This window comes from Lipotes vexillifer, unplaced genomic scaffold (genome assembly GCF_000442215.2).
Source record: "Lipotes vexillifer unplaced genomic scaffold, Lipotes_vexillifer_v1.1 scaffold933, whole genome shotgun sequence".
NCBI classification, from domain to species: Eukaryota; Metazoa; Chordata; class Mammalia; order Artiodactyla; family Lipotidae; genus Lipotes; species Lipotes vexillifer.
This window is the reverse complement of record NW_006770403.1, coordinates 372,044-388,680: the sequence shown is the minus strand read 5'-3', so window position 1 is coordinate 388,680 and position 16,637 is coordinate 372,044. Positions and strand designations below refer to the sequence as shown.

The 16,637-nt window shown below is 38.4% G+C and overlaps 1 protein-coding gene and 1 pseudogene across 1 annotated transcript in view; one reads left to right on the top strand and one right to left on the bottom strand.

Moving 5' to 3' along the window:
• The window catches only part of MOB1B (MOB kinase activator 1B), a 54,779-nt gene that overhangs the window by 18,629 nt on the left and 19,513 nt on the right, over positions 1–16,637 (bottom strand). The gene's annotated exons all lie outside the window — the stretch shown is intronic.
• LOC103070769 (39S ribosomal protein L20, mitochondrial pseudogene) lies at positions 11,715–12,158 on the top strand (annotated as a pseudogene).

Here is a 16,637-nt window from a genome sequence, read left to right as displayed (position 1 = left end):
AGGGAAAGAATGAATTAGAAGAGGCTGGATAAGTAGGAATTATCTAAAGTTTAATGTTACTAAATTCATACTACCGTTAACATTCAGACATTTGAACATACGAATTTGAAAATTAAATTCCAAAGAAAACAGATAAACAACAGTTATACTTTCCAAGCTCTCCAAAGCTTTTCACTTTTAACACTTCTCCCAAGCTTACCCCCAAGATCTCTCCTTTTTTCCCCAAGATAAAGCAGTAGTTCTTAACCCTGGCTGCATTTTATAATCACCTGAGGAGTTTTCAAAAAATATTGAGAATCCTGAGAGAAACTAAGAATCTACTTACCAGTCAACCCAAATATCCAATTCAAATGGCAGGTAGTTTTCACTTTAAGATAATGGTATTCTCATTTACATGTAAGTCTTTCAGGTGTTTATTTAGAGTAAAGTGATGCTCCTCAACTCTAACCTTGGTCCCTCTCCCTGCCAGATATCTCTACTCAACAGCCCAGGATCTCTTTACAAACACTAATCAGATGATGTTACTCCTCTGCTTAAAGCCACTCAGTGGCTTTCCACTGCACTCAGAGTAAACCCCAAAGTCAATATTAGACACAGGGTCTGGACCCACACTAGAGTGTGGAAACTCTTCTTCAGTTTAATCAGATAATGTATTAAATGCCAAATTCTCTCCCAGCATCTCTAAAATGTGAAAATGTAGAAAAGGTCATTATGCCTACCAAGCTGGAAGCTTATTTCATTTTCCTGCTGCTTCTCATCCTTTACCAAAATTTAGTGTGAGAAATAAACTTCACCAATATTTTTTACAAAAAGACATTTTACTAATTTATGTATGATTAACTACAAAAATAGCTCTCCTAACATCAATCTGGTGCATGTCTTCAGGCCTAGTGTTAAGTACATTCGCTTTAATTAGCCCACTGCTGAGACTGGTGCAGCAACTGAGGTGACAAGCTGCTCTGAAAAGGGCTGGCAGAGTACATGAGAACAACAAGCACATCAGCTGTGCTTGCATGCAGGAGGATCAGAGCCTCCCATGCTCCCCTAAACCACCTATTTATTCAACCACTGTCCCTTGAAGTTTTAGGTTTCCAAATGTTTTCTTGATTGATGACCCACCCAGAATTGGTCTTCCACAAAGCTAAACAAATATACCTCAAAGACCTAATACTTGGGTAGAAAGAAAAAAAAAAAAAAATCTGAGTCTGATTTTGTAAAGGCCAGTTTTGACACTTATCAGCTGTGTCAAGCAAATTACCCAACTTTCTCGAGCCTATTTTTTCTTTAATAGCGAAAGCCTAATAACAATAACAAAACATTACCACTACCTGTATCATAAAGAGCTGCAAAATGAGAAAATAATAAAGGTGAAAAAAGTTTCTAAAGCTGTAAAATGCTGTGCAAATGTTAGTGTCCTTCCTTTTTCTGAACCAGAATGACTCATAGTAAAAAAAAAAAGAAATGGTAGTGCAATGTACAAAGCTGTATTCAACCCCTATTCCCATCCTTGTCTCCTAGACTGGGGAAAATATAACCTTACTTTGGAAACAAATGCTCTTACACATCAAGTTCCAAACAGAATTTTTTAAATGTTTTGGTTTGGTTTTTGGTGCTATTCCCACGTCACGGTTCAGGTGATCTCAGAATAATGGTGGGGCTGGGCGGGAAATCAAGAAAACAAGGCGCTAGTCCTCACTTTGCTATTTTCTTCTTATGTTACTTAGGAAACCACAAATTATCATCTGGGTTTCAACTTCTTTACTTTCTTTTTTGAAAGTCTGGAAAATAACTTTTTACAAAAGGGTATAATTTAGAGATGAGATAATGTTTATAAAATGTTTTTAGTTCCCTGAGGACTCCCTCCTCGGTTCCTCATTTCCACGTACATTCATACTTCCAAAATGCTTTCAAGTCCTCCATCAAATTCCCCTTCTTTCTGACCCTTCTGCTTTATTCAGGCAGAATAATTAAGCATTTCAGTATTCTGATTTTTTAAATGTTCTTTTTTAAAACTATATTCAGTTTTTCTTCAACTACCTGAAACTTCAACCAGGATGCACCCTACCCTGGAAGGGGTCGTGGTTCAATACTGGTCCTTATTCCCATGTCAAAAGATTAAGAGAGTCCTCAAGTTCAAAAGTACAAGTACCAAAGCATGTACACAAAAATCCTCATCAATGAGTGCAAGTTCTCAAGGTAACAATGTATGTGGCCAAATGCAAATATATCTCACATGACAGGCTAAGACATTTGATGCAAATATTCAAAAACATTTTCAATAACAGAAAGTATGTAGCCCTCCCACCCACCCCACCCCCTCAGAAGAAATTTCTGTATCAGAAGAATCTCAGAAGAAATATCTTGTGTATCCTTCCAGAGAGTCTATGTCTATACAAGCATAAGAATGACTGTGCCTGTTTTATACAGTTCTTGCGTACTATAGTATACTAAATAATGTTTTTCACTTAATATATCTAGAATATTGTGCTGTATTAAGGTAGAAGTAGATCTACTTTATTCTTTTTAAAGACCGAATAATATTTCCTTATATAGGTATATAATATTTTCAATCAATCACCTACTGATAAACGTTTAGGTTGTTTCCAGTTATTTGTAACTTCAAACAATGCCACAGGGACTTCCCTCGTGGTCCAGTGGGTAAAACTCCGCACTCCCAACGCAGGGGGCGCGGGTTCAATCCCTGGTGGGGGAACTAGATCCCACATGCATGCCGCAACTAAGATCCCGTGTGCTGCAACTAAGACCCAGCGCAGCCAAAAATAAATAAATAAGTTTAAAAAAAAAACAAAACACTAAGATTCCAAGAGCATTTTAAACTATAAAAAACAAAACAAAACAAAAAAAACAATGCTGCAGTAACTATCCTCATATTATGAAAGATAAATTCGTAGAGATAAAATTGCTGCGCTAAACAGCACATACATTTTAAATTTTTATATAAGGTCTATTTTTTCCCCCCAAATAAGTTGTACCCTTTTAAAACCCATTAACAATGTATGAGAGTAGCTATATACTTTTTTGGTCTTAGAGGATAGGGATTCAATTGCTAGTTTCTCTTGTACAGCTCCCAACAGGGCATCATAGCTGTACGAGAGTTTAGAGCTTTCTGATTAGAATGTAAATGTGACTGACAATTCACAGCATTACGCTGAGGTCTTTTCTTTCCAAACAAACATCCAGGAGTCAGGTTTGTTTATTCTAGTCCTCTTACTCATATTTGAAGGACAATCAATTTCTAGAGCAAGACAAGATGGCTTGACAGGTAAATAACTGAGTCTAAAGGGAAAACCGAACACAGATCGCTTATAATTAGTTAACGAATTTGATCACCTTTTGTAAATTTCAAAAGCATCATTTATTTCCTCTTTGAGACCCTAAATAGATTAGTCCCCACTGTGACACCTACATTTATTCTCATAAACCATTTCTTACTATCTCAACACAGTCACACCCATCATTACCCTCCATTTTAACCCTTTATTGTTCAATCCAACTATCAACAAAATTGATATTTTCTAAGTTGGACTGGAGAATCCTAAGGCTGAAGGAATTAGGGGGGCGGATTTACAGAGAACTCAAAACAGGGGCACTAGTAAGGGTTAGAAGAATACAGATGTGTATATTTTGACACTGAAGGACAAGTCAATATATTCAAAATTAGAAGTAAATTAACATCAACTTATTTGTGTCAATAACACCATACCTTCAAAGTTAAGTGACTTACTCTGACCACCTAGCTAAATTAAATGGCAGAAGTGGGACTCAAAAACAGTCCATTATCTTCAAGTTACTTAACATTACTAAGCCTCAGCTTGGAATAATAACATCTACCTTACTATTGAACCCTGTGGTAAGGACTCCACTAATATCAGCTCACTTTGTTCCACCTCTAGGTACCAACCTGATATTCACAACAGTAGCTCCTTCTATAGGTCTAAATCCAATACTAGAGATCAGATACTTGATAAATACTTGTTAATTGATAGTTTCAGTCAACTTCAGGCTGAGAACTCCTACCCTAGGATAGTAATGATGATGATTAATATTAACTAATATTTACTGCAGGCCTTGTACTCTTAAGTATTTTACATGCAATATCCCATTTAATCTTCATAACTCTATGATGTACATGCTATACTTTCTTTACTTCATGGGTAACAAAACTGAGACTTAAAGTACTTAAATAATTTGCTCAAGCTTATAATATTGGTAAGGTAGGAACCAGAATTTATATCTAGGATTTAAATATTTAAAGCCCATTCTTTTATCCACTACCCAACACTACATGATGCTTACCTTTATTTTCTATCCAATTATTTCTATTTTCTTCCTCTATCACCAAAGTTTAATCAAGTCACTTATGAAACAACACAAGGCTAATTTGTACTGAGAGTGTCATTAGTAGGTACATTTTTAAAAACAATCTTCAAAGTACCTAATTCCATTTCCTCTCTTCACACCTCTTCTAATTTATATGAATATTTAGTACTGCCATTAAGGAAAAATATAATTTCACGAGAGTAATTTCCCCTAAAAGGTTGCTAAACACATTTGTACTTTCAGAAACACACATATGCACCAGCCAAAAATGTTAGAAACTGTCAAAATCAAGTAGAATGTGTTCTAGACATAATAAAGTCAAAGGCTAAAGGCTAAAAGCTATGAGTACCAAAAATACAATCTTGATTCAGAAAGTCAGCAATCTGAACAGACATATCTATTTACATTTCTACCTTACATCCTTTTAAAATCACTAATCACTGGTGGTGCTGTTGCTGTTATTGTTAATGTTACGAGAGTAAAAAAAAAAAAAAAAAAAGAAACCCTCAATATTTCTGGAAAGCAAGAAAGAAGGCTAAGAAAAGATCAGAAATCGAGGAAATCTGGTAAGATTAAAAAGTTGATGAGATACAGTGACAGTGAAAGTCTGAAAAAAACCTAGCCTAGAACGTGCCCAGTAGAAGACTCAGTGAACATGCCCAGTAGAAGACTTACCTTCTTAGTGAACATAAGAGTGGTTCCCACTGTGCTTCAAGCTCAGAATCTGGACTACAGGAGAGTGAAAGGACTATAAGAGACTCTTCAGGAATTATATAGGACTGTGATTCAGAGTCTCTGAGCAAGTGAATCCCAATACCCTCCTCTGCTGACCTTTTTCTGAGCAGTAGGCAAGTGGCAGCAGGTATTTAACATTAGGCTAAAGCTCAGTGCTTTCAGGAGGAGCAAGTTCCTCTGTAGGCAATTTACTAAAAGTAAAAATTCTGTTCTGTGAAAGACACTGTAAGGCACACAGACTAGGAGAAAATCTTTGCAAACCATGTATCTGATAAAGCACTTGTATCCAAAACATACAAAAAGTTCTTAAAATTCAACAATAAGAAAACAACCCAAGGAAGAAATGAGCAGAAGATATGAACAAACCCCACCAAAAAAGATAAACAGATGGCAAATAAACATATGAAAAGACAGTCAACATCATTTGTCATCAGGGAATTGCAAACTTAAACGAGATACCATTACACACCTATTAAAGTGGCTACAAGCCAAAACACTGACAATACCAAAAGCTGATGAGGATGCAGAGCAACATTCATTGCTGGTAGGAATGCTAAATGCAAAATGGCACAGCCACTTTGGAAGACAGTTTGGCAATTTGCTACAAAGCTAAACAGAATCTTTCCATAAAACCTAGCAAACCCACTCAGGTATTTACCCAACTGAGCTGAAAACCTATGCCCACCCAAAAACCTGCCTGTGAGTGTTTATAGCAACTTCGATCATAGTCGCAGAAGCGGGAGGCAACCAAGATGCCTTTCAATAGGTGCATCAATAAACTGTGGTACATCCATAAAATGGAATATTATGATCAGAGATTAAAAAGAGACAAGCTATGAAGCCACAAAAAAATAAAAAAAACAAAACCATGAAGAAGCCTTAATTGAATATTGTTAAGTGAAGAAAGTCAGACTGAAAAGGCTACATAGTATATGATTCCAAATACAAGGCACTCTGGAAAAGCTTTAGAGACAGTAAAATAATCAGTGCTTGCCAGGGGGTCAGGGGAGGGGAGGAGAGATGATTAGGTATATTCCCAAGAAAACTGAAATTTATGTCCACAAAAACTTGTATATTAATGTACACAGCACCATTATTCATAAAAGCCAAAAAGTGTGAGCAGCCCAGAAGTCCATCAACTGATGCATAGATAAATAAAATATGGTATATTCAAACAATGGAATATTATCCATCCATAAAAAAAGAGTTAAGTACTGATAACATGTTATAACATGGGTGAATCTTGACAATATTATTATGCTGAGAAAAAAATTCAGACACAAAATATGAAGTATCACATATTTTATGATCCCATTCATATGAAATGTCCAGAATAGACAAATCCACTGAGACAGAAAGGAGACTAGTGGTTGCCAGGGGCTGGAGAAGAAGAAATGGAGAATGACTACTAATGATACAAAGGTTTCTGTTGGGTGTGATGAAAATATTCTGGAATTAGTTGTGATGGTTGCACAACTTTGTGAATATACTAAACCCACTGAATTGTATACTTTTTTTTTTGGCCGCAACACGCAGCATGCTCCCCAACCAGGGATTGAACCTGTGCCCCCTCTAGTGGAAGTGCAGAGTCTTAACCACTCGACCACCAGAGAAGTCCTGAACTGTATACTTTTAAGGAAGAATTTTATAGTATGTGAATAACAGCTCAACTTTTTTAAATGTTTAAAGAAAAACCTTTACTATTAAAAAAAAAAAAGGAGCCTCCCAATAACATTCCTCACCAGTTCAATAAGTCAGTTTCTTTCATCCATTTATTCACTCTTGCATTCCTTCATCCAACTAGCATATTCTGACCACCTACTATATTCTAAGTAGCACTGGTCTAAGCCCTGGGACACAGCACTGAACAAGAGAATCTCTACTTTCATGGTGGGGAGAGGAGGTAGAAGAAAAAGTAAAACCAACAAAACACTACTGGGTAGTGGTAAGTGCTACGATGAAAATAACAGAATGATGTGACAAATAATGTGATATGACAAGGCACTATATTAGGTTAGGTAGTTAGAGAAGGCCTCCCTAAGGCCAGAAAGACAAGAAGAAGGGTCAGCCATGGGATGATCTGGGGAAGAAGGAAGAGCATTCCAGTCTTACAGGATAAACTAGCACAAAAGTGACTTTTTCAAGGAAGAGGGGTTAAGAAGGTAATGGTGATGAAGGCAGCACGAATGATGGCGACAGTGGTATAAGAAATCAGAGTCTTGTAGAACCACACTAGCTAAGACTTTAGAGACCAAAGTATGGAATTTAGATTATCATTTTAAGTATAAATGTGAAGACTTTGCAGACTAAAAAAAAATGGAAGTATAACATGACAATTTAATGGTCTAAAAAAGATCATTCTAGCTGCCATGTACAGAATGGACTGCGAGGAGGGCAAAAGTAGAAACAGAGAAGCCAGTTAAGAAACTACAAAGAAGAAAGAATGAAAGAATGATTGCTTGGACAAACAGGGACAGAAAGATGAAGCCAGATTCCAATATTTGTAGGTAGAACCAAAAGGACTCACTTTAGATTTCAGAATTTGTGGAGAGTGGTGAAGAAAAGACCATCAAGAAAGACTCCTAGGTTTTTAGTATCAAGCAGGTAGAAAATGAGCCATTTATTGAGATAGGTCTGGGGAGATGGATTTTGCACAAATTGAGATACCTATTAGACATCCAAATGGTTAAGTTAGGCAGGCAATTGTACCTACACGTCTCAGGCTCAGAGGAAAAATAAGACTGAAGGTAACTAATACTCTTGGCATCCTCACTGGTTAGCACAGTGCCAAAAGATGCACTAGTATATTATTAAAACAAGTATTTTATAAGCTATGAGAAGTCCTATACTAAAGAAAATTGCTTATGGTTTAGCTCAGGGCTTCCCAAACATCTTTAGTCATGGAAACTTTTCTTCCACATGTTAACATCTTGCTCCTTAGCACACATTGGGGATCACTGCACAAGTATATTAAACTGCTAACTGCGTTACCTCTCAATTTTCAGCATATTCCTAACACTTCAATTGTATAAAGTGTAACTCCATGACTTCATGCAAGAACAGGTAGAGGGTTGGTCAATTCACTATTTATTTAATACCCCGTAAAATTTTATAATCTAATCCTTAGAAAATAAAAAGCACTCCACAAGCAAAGGCCAATTAGTTTCTACATCTGTGAAGTTATGTGAGGCATAATTTTAGCTATAGATGAAGACACTAAAGTTTAATCACTCATCTCCAATCACACTCTGAGCTTCTAAGTTGTATACAGACTACAATTTCCTTTGCCCAGAACTGAATTCATTATTCAGTAAATAGGTACTAAAACCACAGGAGATTTTAGGAAGTGCCCATATTTGAATATCTAGGTGATTTCCATGCAACAGCAGTAACTGCATTTTCTGAATCCTCTACAATGCGCTGGACTGTTAGAAGGAAGAAACCAAAACTTGCATATGCAGAGCTCAGAATGAGCATCAACCTGCAACTGAGTTGGCAGTAATTCCAAATATACTGATATTTCAACCAAGAAACACCCAGGGAGCTTGAACATCACTTCTTTTATAAAAACTTTTCCTAACCTTCCATGAAAAACTCTCCATCCTCTCTTCTGTCTCCTTGTAGCTTAAAACACCTGTAACATATCTATGTGTTTGTTCTCTTTCAGATAGCTCTTTTAAATAGGAGGCTGTGGCCTCTTCCTTTTTCTAACTACACTGCTCAATATGGTATCTGGGATACAGAAGAGGAAAGGGCAAAGGATTTGGAGTAAAGACCCAGTTTCAGATCCTGTCTTCGTAACTTACTAGCTGTGAAATCTTAGATAAATCATATAACTTCTCCAAGCTACAATTAAACACTGGACATGACATCACCAATTTTGCAGGACCACTACGACAATTAAATGAATGAATACATTTAAAGCAGCTTAATTTTTTAAAATAAGTTTTTACATTCTTTTTTTAAACATTTATTTATTTTATTATTTTTTTGGCTGTGTCAGGTCTTAGCTGCGGCCTGCGAGGTCTTCGTTGAGGCATGCGGGATCTTTCATTGCAGCATGTGGGTTCTTTGTTGCAGTGTCGGGCTTCTGTCTAGTTGTGGCGTGCGGGTTTTCTCTCTCTAGTTGCGACACGTGGGTCCCAGGGTGCATGGGCTCTGCAGTTGTGGAGCGCAGGCTCCAAAGCACATGGGCTCTGCACTTTGCGGCATGAAGGCTCTCTAGTTGTGGCGCAGGAGCTCAGTAGTCATGGCACGTGGGCTTAGTTGCCCCATGGCATGTGGGATCTTAGTTCCCCGACCAGGGATCGAACCCGCGTCCCCTGCAATTGGAAGGCGGATCCTTTACCACTGGACCACCAGGGAAGCCCCTAAAGCAGCTTAGTTTTAAGGTAGCTCTCACACAGCAAATGCGCAGTATAGGAAATGACAGCTTAAAAATGCTCAATGAATGAAGGACTATATGTATATGCATTTATACGTATACATATACACACACATATAGATAATCATCACTTTATCCCTGTCTTAGTCCATTTAGTCTACTATAACAAAATACCACAGACTGGGTGGCTTATAAACCACAAAAATTTATTTCTCACAGTTTTGATGGCCAGAAGTCCAAGATCAGGGTGTCAGCATTGTCAGGCCCTCTTCCAGGTTTCTGACTGGCCACTTCTCACTACCTCCTCATATGGTGGAAGGGATTAGGGAGCTCTACGGGATCTTTTTCCTAAAGGCACTAACCCCAGTAATGAGGGTGGAACCCTGAAGACCTAATCACCTCTCAGATGCCTCACCTCCTAAAGACCATCACATTGCACATTAAGATTTCAACTTATGAATCTGGGAGGACACATTCAGACCATAGCAATCTCCCTGCCATACTTCTACTAATCCATAAAGGGTCAGATTAAAACAGTACCTCCTCATGCTTACTTGCTTTCATTTTTCTTTCTCTCTCTCACTAGACTGTGAGTTACTCAAGAATATGGATCATGTCTTGGTCATCCTTGAATCCCGAGAATCTAACAAAGAACCTGGGACATAACAGGTTTACTAATAAATGTTTATGATCTTAAATAATGATACTGAAACGAGAGAAAAATCTTGTTCTTATTGCAAGGAGCAACTGTTCTCAGTATTAAAGAAAGGGATTGACCCATCATCTTTATTTGGTGCAACAAATCTAAAAGATTTTAAACTACAGCAAAAGAAGTAACAGATGGATTGGGGAGATTTCCTAACCCTGACACCAAAATTTCCTTTTCAACCTCAGGCCCTTTAACTCCTAGAGGAAAACATAGGCAATACACTCTCTGACATAAATCGCAGCAATATCTTTTTCGATCCATCTCCCAGAATAATGGAAATAAAAACAGAAATAAACAAATGGGACCTAATTAAACTCAAAAGCTTTTGCACAGCAAAGGAAATCATAAACAAAATGAAAAGACAACCCACAGATTGAGAGAAAATATTTGCAAATGATGTGACCAACAAGGGATTAGTCTCCAAAATTTACAAACAGCTCATGAGGCTTAATACCATCAAAACAAACAACCCAATCAAATAATGGGCAGAAGACCTAAACAGACATTTCTCCAAAGAAGAAATACAGATGGCCAAGAGGCACATGAAAAGATGCTAAACATCGCTAATTATCAGAGGAATGCAAATCAAAACTACAATGAGATATCACCTCACACCAGTCAAAATGGCTATCATCAAAAAATCCACACACAATAAATGCTAGAGAGGGTATGGAGAGAAGGGAACCCTTATACACTGTTGCTGGGAATGTAAATTGGTACAGCCACTATGGAAACAGTATGGAAGTTCCTTAAAAAGCTAAAAATAGAGCTACCATATGACCCTGCAATCCCACTCCTGGGCATATATTCAGAGAAAAGCATGGCCCGAAAGGATACATGCACCCCAATGTTCACTGCAGCACTGTTTACAATAGCCAAGATATGGAAGCAACTTAAATGTCCTTCAACAGAGGAATGGATAAAGATGTGGTATATATATATATATATATATATATATATATATACACATATATATATATATATACATACAATGGAATATTACTCAGCCATTAAAAAGAATAAAATAATGTCATTTGCAGCAACACAGATGGACCGAGAGAGAGATTGTCATACTGAGTGAAGTAAGTCAGACAGAAAAAGACAAATACTGTATGATGTGGAATCTAAAAAGAAATGATACAAATGAACCTATTTACAAAACAGAAACAGACTCACAGACTTAGAGAATGAACTTATGGTTACCAGGGGGGAAAGATAAGGGGAAGGGATAGTCAGGAAGTTTGGGATCGACACGTACACACTAATATATTTTAAATGGATAACCAACAAGGACCTACTGTATAGCACAGGGAACTCTGCTCAATGTTATATGGCAGCCTGGATGGGAGGGGAGTTTGGGGGAGAATGGATACATGCTATGTATGGCTGAGTCCCTTTGCTGTGCACCTGAAACTATCACAACGTTGTTAATCGGCTATACTCCAATATAAAATAAAAAGTTAGCTGACCCGGAATCGCTGGGGAGGGGTGGCGGCGGCGGTGCGACGCTCACCTTGGTGAGCAGAGGCGCGGGCTGCTGGCGCCATGGTCTTCCTCACGGCGCAGCTCTGGCTGCGGAACCGCATCACCGACAGCTACTGGCGGGTCCAAGAGGTGCTGAAGCACGCGCGGCACTTCCGGGAGAGGAAGAATCGGTGCTACCGGCTGGCCATCAGGGCTGTGACGCGAGCGTTCGTGCAGTGCACCCGAGCCCGCAGGCTGAAGAAGAGGAACCTGCGGACGCTCTGGATCAGTCGAGTTACAGCTGCTTCCCAGGAACACGGCCTGAAGTATCCAGCATTCATCCTCAACTTAAGTGCCAGGTGGAGCTCAACAGGCAAGTACTTGCAGATCTAGCCATCTACGAACCAGAGACTTAAATCTTTGGCTGCTTTGGCCAAAAGGAGGCGACAGGAAGGATTTGCTGCTGCCTTGCGGGATGGGAAGGAGCCCGAAGGCATTTTTTCCAGGGTGGCACAGCACCTCTGAGGGGGATGCTGACACCCACTGACTGCCGTTTGAGGCTGAGCATCTTAGGAAGTTTTTTTCTTCCCCCATGTGATGATTATACTAAAATAGGGACTAAGAGTTACTTGTCAACAATGAGTAAGTTTGATTTGCATTTGTGTTAATTTACATTTCAGTAACAGGCCTGAGAGAAAAGGCCTTATCTTGCCTCTTTTGGCACAGGTTCAGAAATCTCACATGGATTGTGTAAATAAAATTTGTGTGGAACGCAAAAAAAAAAGAAAGTTAAATAAATAAATAGGTCAATCAAAGCAAGACATCTCAGTCAAAGCAAGCCTACTCCTCCCATTGGGGGAGGGGAGGGGAGGGAGGAGGTAGCTCTTATTTTTCGTTTTATTTAGTTATTTGTAATAACTAAATAGGTTGCGGTTTCCTCCCATAGTTTAGAGCAATTTAACTATACTTTAAAAACTAATAAGCACTTCCTTGTAGTAATAGGATTTTTTTTTCCACCAAAGTGGAGAATTTCCCTGGCATCTATTTCAAAACCACAGCTCATTATAAAGAGCGCAACAAAAGATCAAGTCTGCAGTCTTGACAGTAATGGAACAATCTTTACATCAGATACAGATCTCAAGTTAACAGTAGAGCAAAGATTCACCTACAACTCCTATAGTCCATCATTTGCCTGCAAATATGAAGCAGTAACACAATAGGTATCAACTCAGTGACACAGCAGTTTTACTGGTCTAAATGCTTTGAAATTAAACTCTTACAATAAAGCCAGCCTGACTAGGAAAAAAAGACAAAGTTAAAATCAGATGGAGCCTACTCATCCTTATCTCATACACTTAACTGAACTTTCTTTTTCTTACCAGTCATCCCTAGAGAATTAATTCAAGGGTCATTTTTCCTCAGGAAGCTTCACTGATATCCTGAGCTATGTTAAGGATGCCTTCTCCATGTTCACACAGAACACTAAAATGTGTCTCTATTTTACAATGCGCCATGAGATTCTCAAAGGCAAGGACTGTTTCAAGCCATCACTGCATCTCCAGAACCTAGCAGAAGGCCTAGGTCAGAACACATCCTCAACAAAAGTTTGTTGAGCTAAACTGATAAAGGACTCCAGGTCAAAAACGGTAAAGTAAAAGCAAACATTTTGACAACATTTACTAAATTTATATTCTGACCTTATACAAATAGGCCCTGTCATAATAGATACAGAAGCATAGTACATACTATACATGCAGAGTTGTAGCTAAGTACATAAGATGGAAATACCTCCTGTAATGTTCTTAAAAATGTATACAATTTTTTCTTTACTGACCTTTTTACCTCTAGTTCTTAATCTATTTTGAGCCTCTGATAATCTGAAAGACATTATGAACCTTCTCTCTAGAGACATAATATTTTGCATACAGGAATTCAGGGAAGTGCTAAAACCTCATAAACCCAGAAAAAGAACTCCTGCCCTAGTCTGTCTCCCTTCTCTCAGGCTATCATGAGAACATTCGTTTTCTCCTGAAATCTTCTAAGAGCTCCACATTTATTTTCTAATCCTTTAGATGTATTGTTTTGGATAAAAACGCACAGATGTTAGGATGATAAGTATAGGTCTTTTATTCAATTAAAAACATCTACAGGGCTTCCCTGGTGGTGCAGTGGTTGAGAGTCCGCCTGCCGGTGCAGGGGACACGGGTTCGTGCCCCGGTCCGGGAAGATCCCACATGCCGCAGAGCGGCTAGGCCCATGAGCCATGGCCGCTGAGCCTGTGCGTCCGGAGCCTGTGCTCCGCAACGGGAGAGGCCACAACAGTGAGAGGCTCGTGTACCACAAAAAAACAACAACAAAAATAACATCTACAGTTTGTATTCTACGGTTTATTCTTTTTCTATTAAATAGTAACTCTAATAGAAAGCTTTGTTCATATTTGTACAATAATTTATATTAAAGTTCAAAACCACGGCATTTATAAGAAAGTCAATGCATTAAATTAATAGTTTTACGAAAAGAAGAAGCCCATGTTAATGCCTATAAAAACTGATAAAGTGTCCTGGAAAACAGGAAAAGCCATTTCTTTTATTACTGGAACTGGAGGAATATATTAGAAACATGAATACAAAAGTTATAAATCATTTTTCTCCTATAAATCTAATTTCAAATGCAGCTAACTGGTTTTTGTTTGTTGCTTTTTTGTTTTTTAATAAAACTGAGATAATTCCTGATTTGGAGATAAATTTTAACCAATGAATAATTCAGGTCAAAGGAATTAAAGTTTAAATGAGATTTGCTAAAGCACACTCTAGAAGCATAACCTGAATAATCTGGAATATCAGTGAGGACTGATAATAATAAATAAAAGCTCCTTGCAGCTCAAATTTACATTAATCTGTACTTTTATAAATATTAGAGTTATTGAACTCTGTTTGGTGGAAAAGCACTCTTAGACTCACTACCTACTAATACATCGCAGTAACAAAGAACTCAAAAACCATTAAGTAGTTTAACACAGTGATATAATTTCCTTTCTCTTAGAGACACCACAAAACTGTGGATGCTTAACAGAACATGGCAATAAAATGGATCAGTACCTATAAGAAGACTATTCTGAAGAGTGACGGTTAAAGATGGTGGGCTGAAAACACACATTAGCTTCCACTCCCTACTCAAAGTGATAATAAAGTGAATTTTTAAAAAAATCAATCCCATAAGGATAAAGAGAATAAAAGAGGAGAAAACAATTTTCGGAATTAGAAAGTCGATGAATAAATAACTGAATTAACATACCTAAGGAAGGATTTCCCTGGTGGTGCAGTGGTTAAGAATCCACCTGCCAATGCAGGGGACACGGGTTCGAGCCCTGGACCAGGAAGATCCCACATGCCGTGGAGCAACTAAGCCTGTGTGCCACAACTGCTGAAGCCCACAAGCCTAGAGCCTGTGTTGCACAACAAGAGAAGCCACAGCAATGAGAAGCCTGTGCAGTGCAAAGAAGAGTATCCCCCAATCTCTGCAACTAAAGAAAGCCCGTGCACAGCAACGAAGACCCAATGCAGCCAAAGATAAATAAATTAATTACTTAATTTTTAAAAACCCACACATATCTAAGGAAACTTAACCCTAAACTTGGAAGCAACCCAATTTATACAACAGATCCTATAAAAGATTCAGGAATCAGTACAAGTAGGATACTCTGTAAGTAGGAGTGAAGATGGAACAAGACTTCCACAGTCTGTTTAAGAAGCAGTTACACACCCAGACCCCCTCTACAATCTACACAGTAGGCTTCTGTACTACCTCCCATCCTGAGAAAAGACTAGAAGCTAAAGGTTTATTTTATGAAAAGGGAAAAACAGAGAGGGTGTCTGCCTTGGGAGATACAGTCACAGGCACAGTTGCAGGCAGATGTACCATATTTAACACTGGGTGATTAGATGAGTTTAAAAAATCAATGTTGAGACCCCTAGCCTTTTCCCCCAGCAGGATCCCCAGAACCTTGCAGTCGGGATAATAATCTCCAAGCAAAGACCAATTGTGCCTTTTTTGGTTTTTTTTGGCAAATCTGACCCCACCACATAAAGACCTAGAAAGTAATTTATCCTAGGGGTTCTTCAAGGTAACAGCCTAGCCATATCACCCTTCAGCAAATCCCACAGTTGACATGCCCACCACACACATGCACAGAGTTCCAATTCACTTTTCCGTTGTCCTACTTGTAAATAAAAGCAGAAAGCAAAAGGGTTACCAGGTCTTGAGGGAAGCCTCTAATGTGAAACAAGACATCAAAATAGACAGAAAAAAGCAACTAAAAGGATAAACAATGGCAAAGAATAAAAATGCCCCCCTAAAATTAATATCCTCAGTGATAGGAAAAAAATATTGCTTCATGAAATGAGAAATGAATACTATATATAAAAAAGAAAAGAAGGGCTTCCCTTCTTTTCGCACCACTTCCGGTGCAGTGGTTGAGAGTCCGCCTGCCGATGCAGGGGACACGTGTTCGTGCCCCGGTCCGGGAAGATCCCACATGCCGCGAAGTGGCTGGGCCCGTGAGCCATGGCCGCTGAGCCTGCGCCTCCGGAGCCTGTGCTCCGCAACGCGAGAGGCCACAACAGTGAGAGGCCCGCGTACCGCAAAAAAAAAAAAAAGAAAAAGAAAAAAGAAAAGAAGACCCTTGAAAATTTTTTAAATGGTAGCAGAAATGAAAACCGTAATAGAAAGAATAGAATACAAAACTGAAGTAATCTCTCAGAACACAAAGCATAAAAAACAAAGAAAGAGATGTAAGAGAAAAATATCAAGGATCTGTCCAGGAGGCCCAATACCCAAGAAATAAGAATTCCAGAAATATATAACAGGAAAACAAGGAAATATTTTATCAAGAAAATACTTTATCAAGGAAATAAACCAGGAAGTTTTCACAGAATTGAAAATGCCTTTTTATTTATTTATTTTTAAATTCTTCTCAAGTCCTTCCTCCCTCCCCCTCCCTCCCCC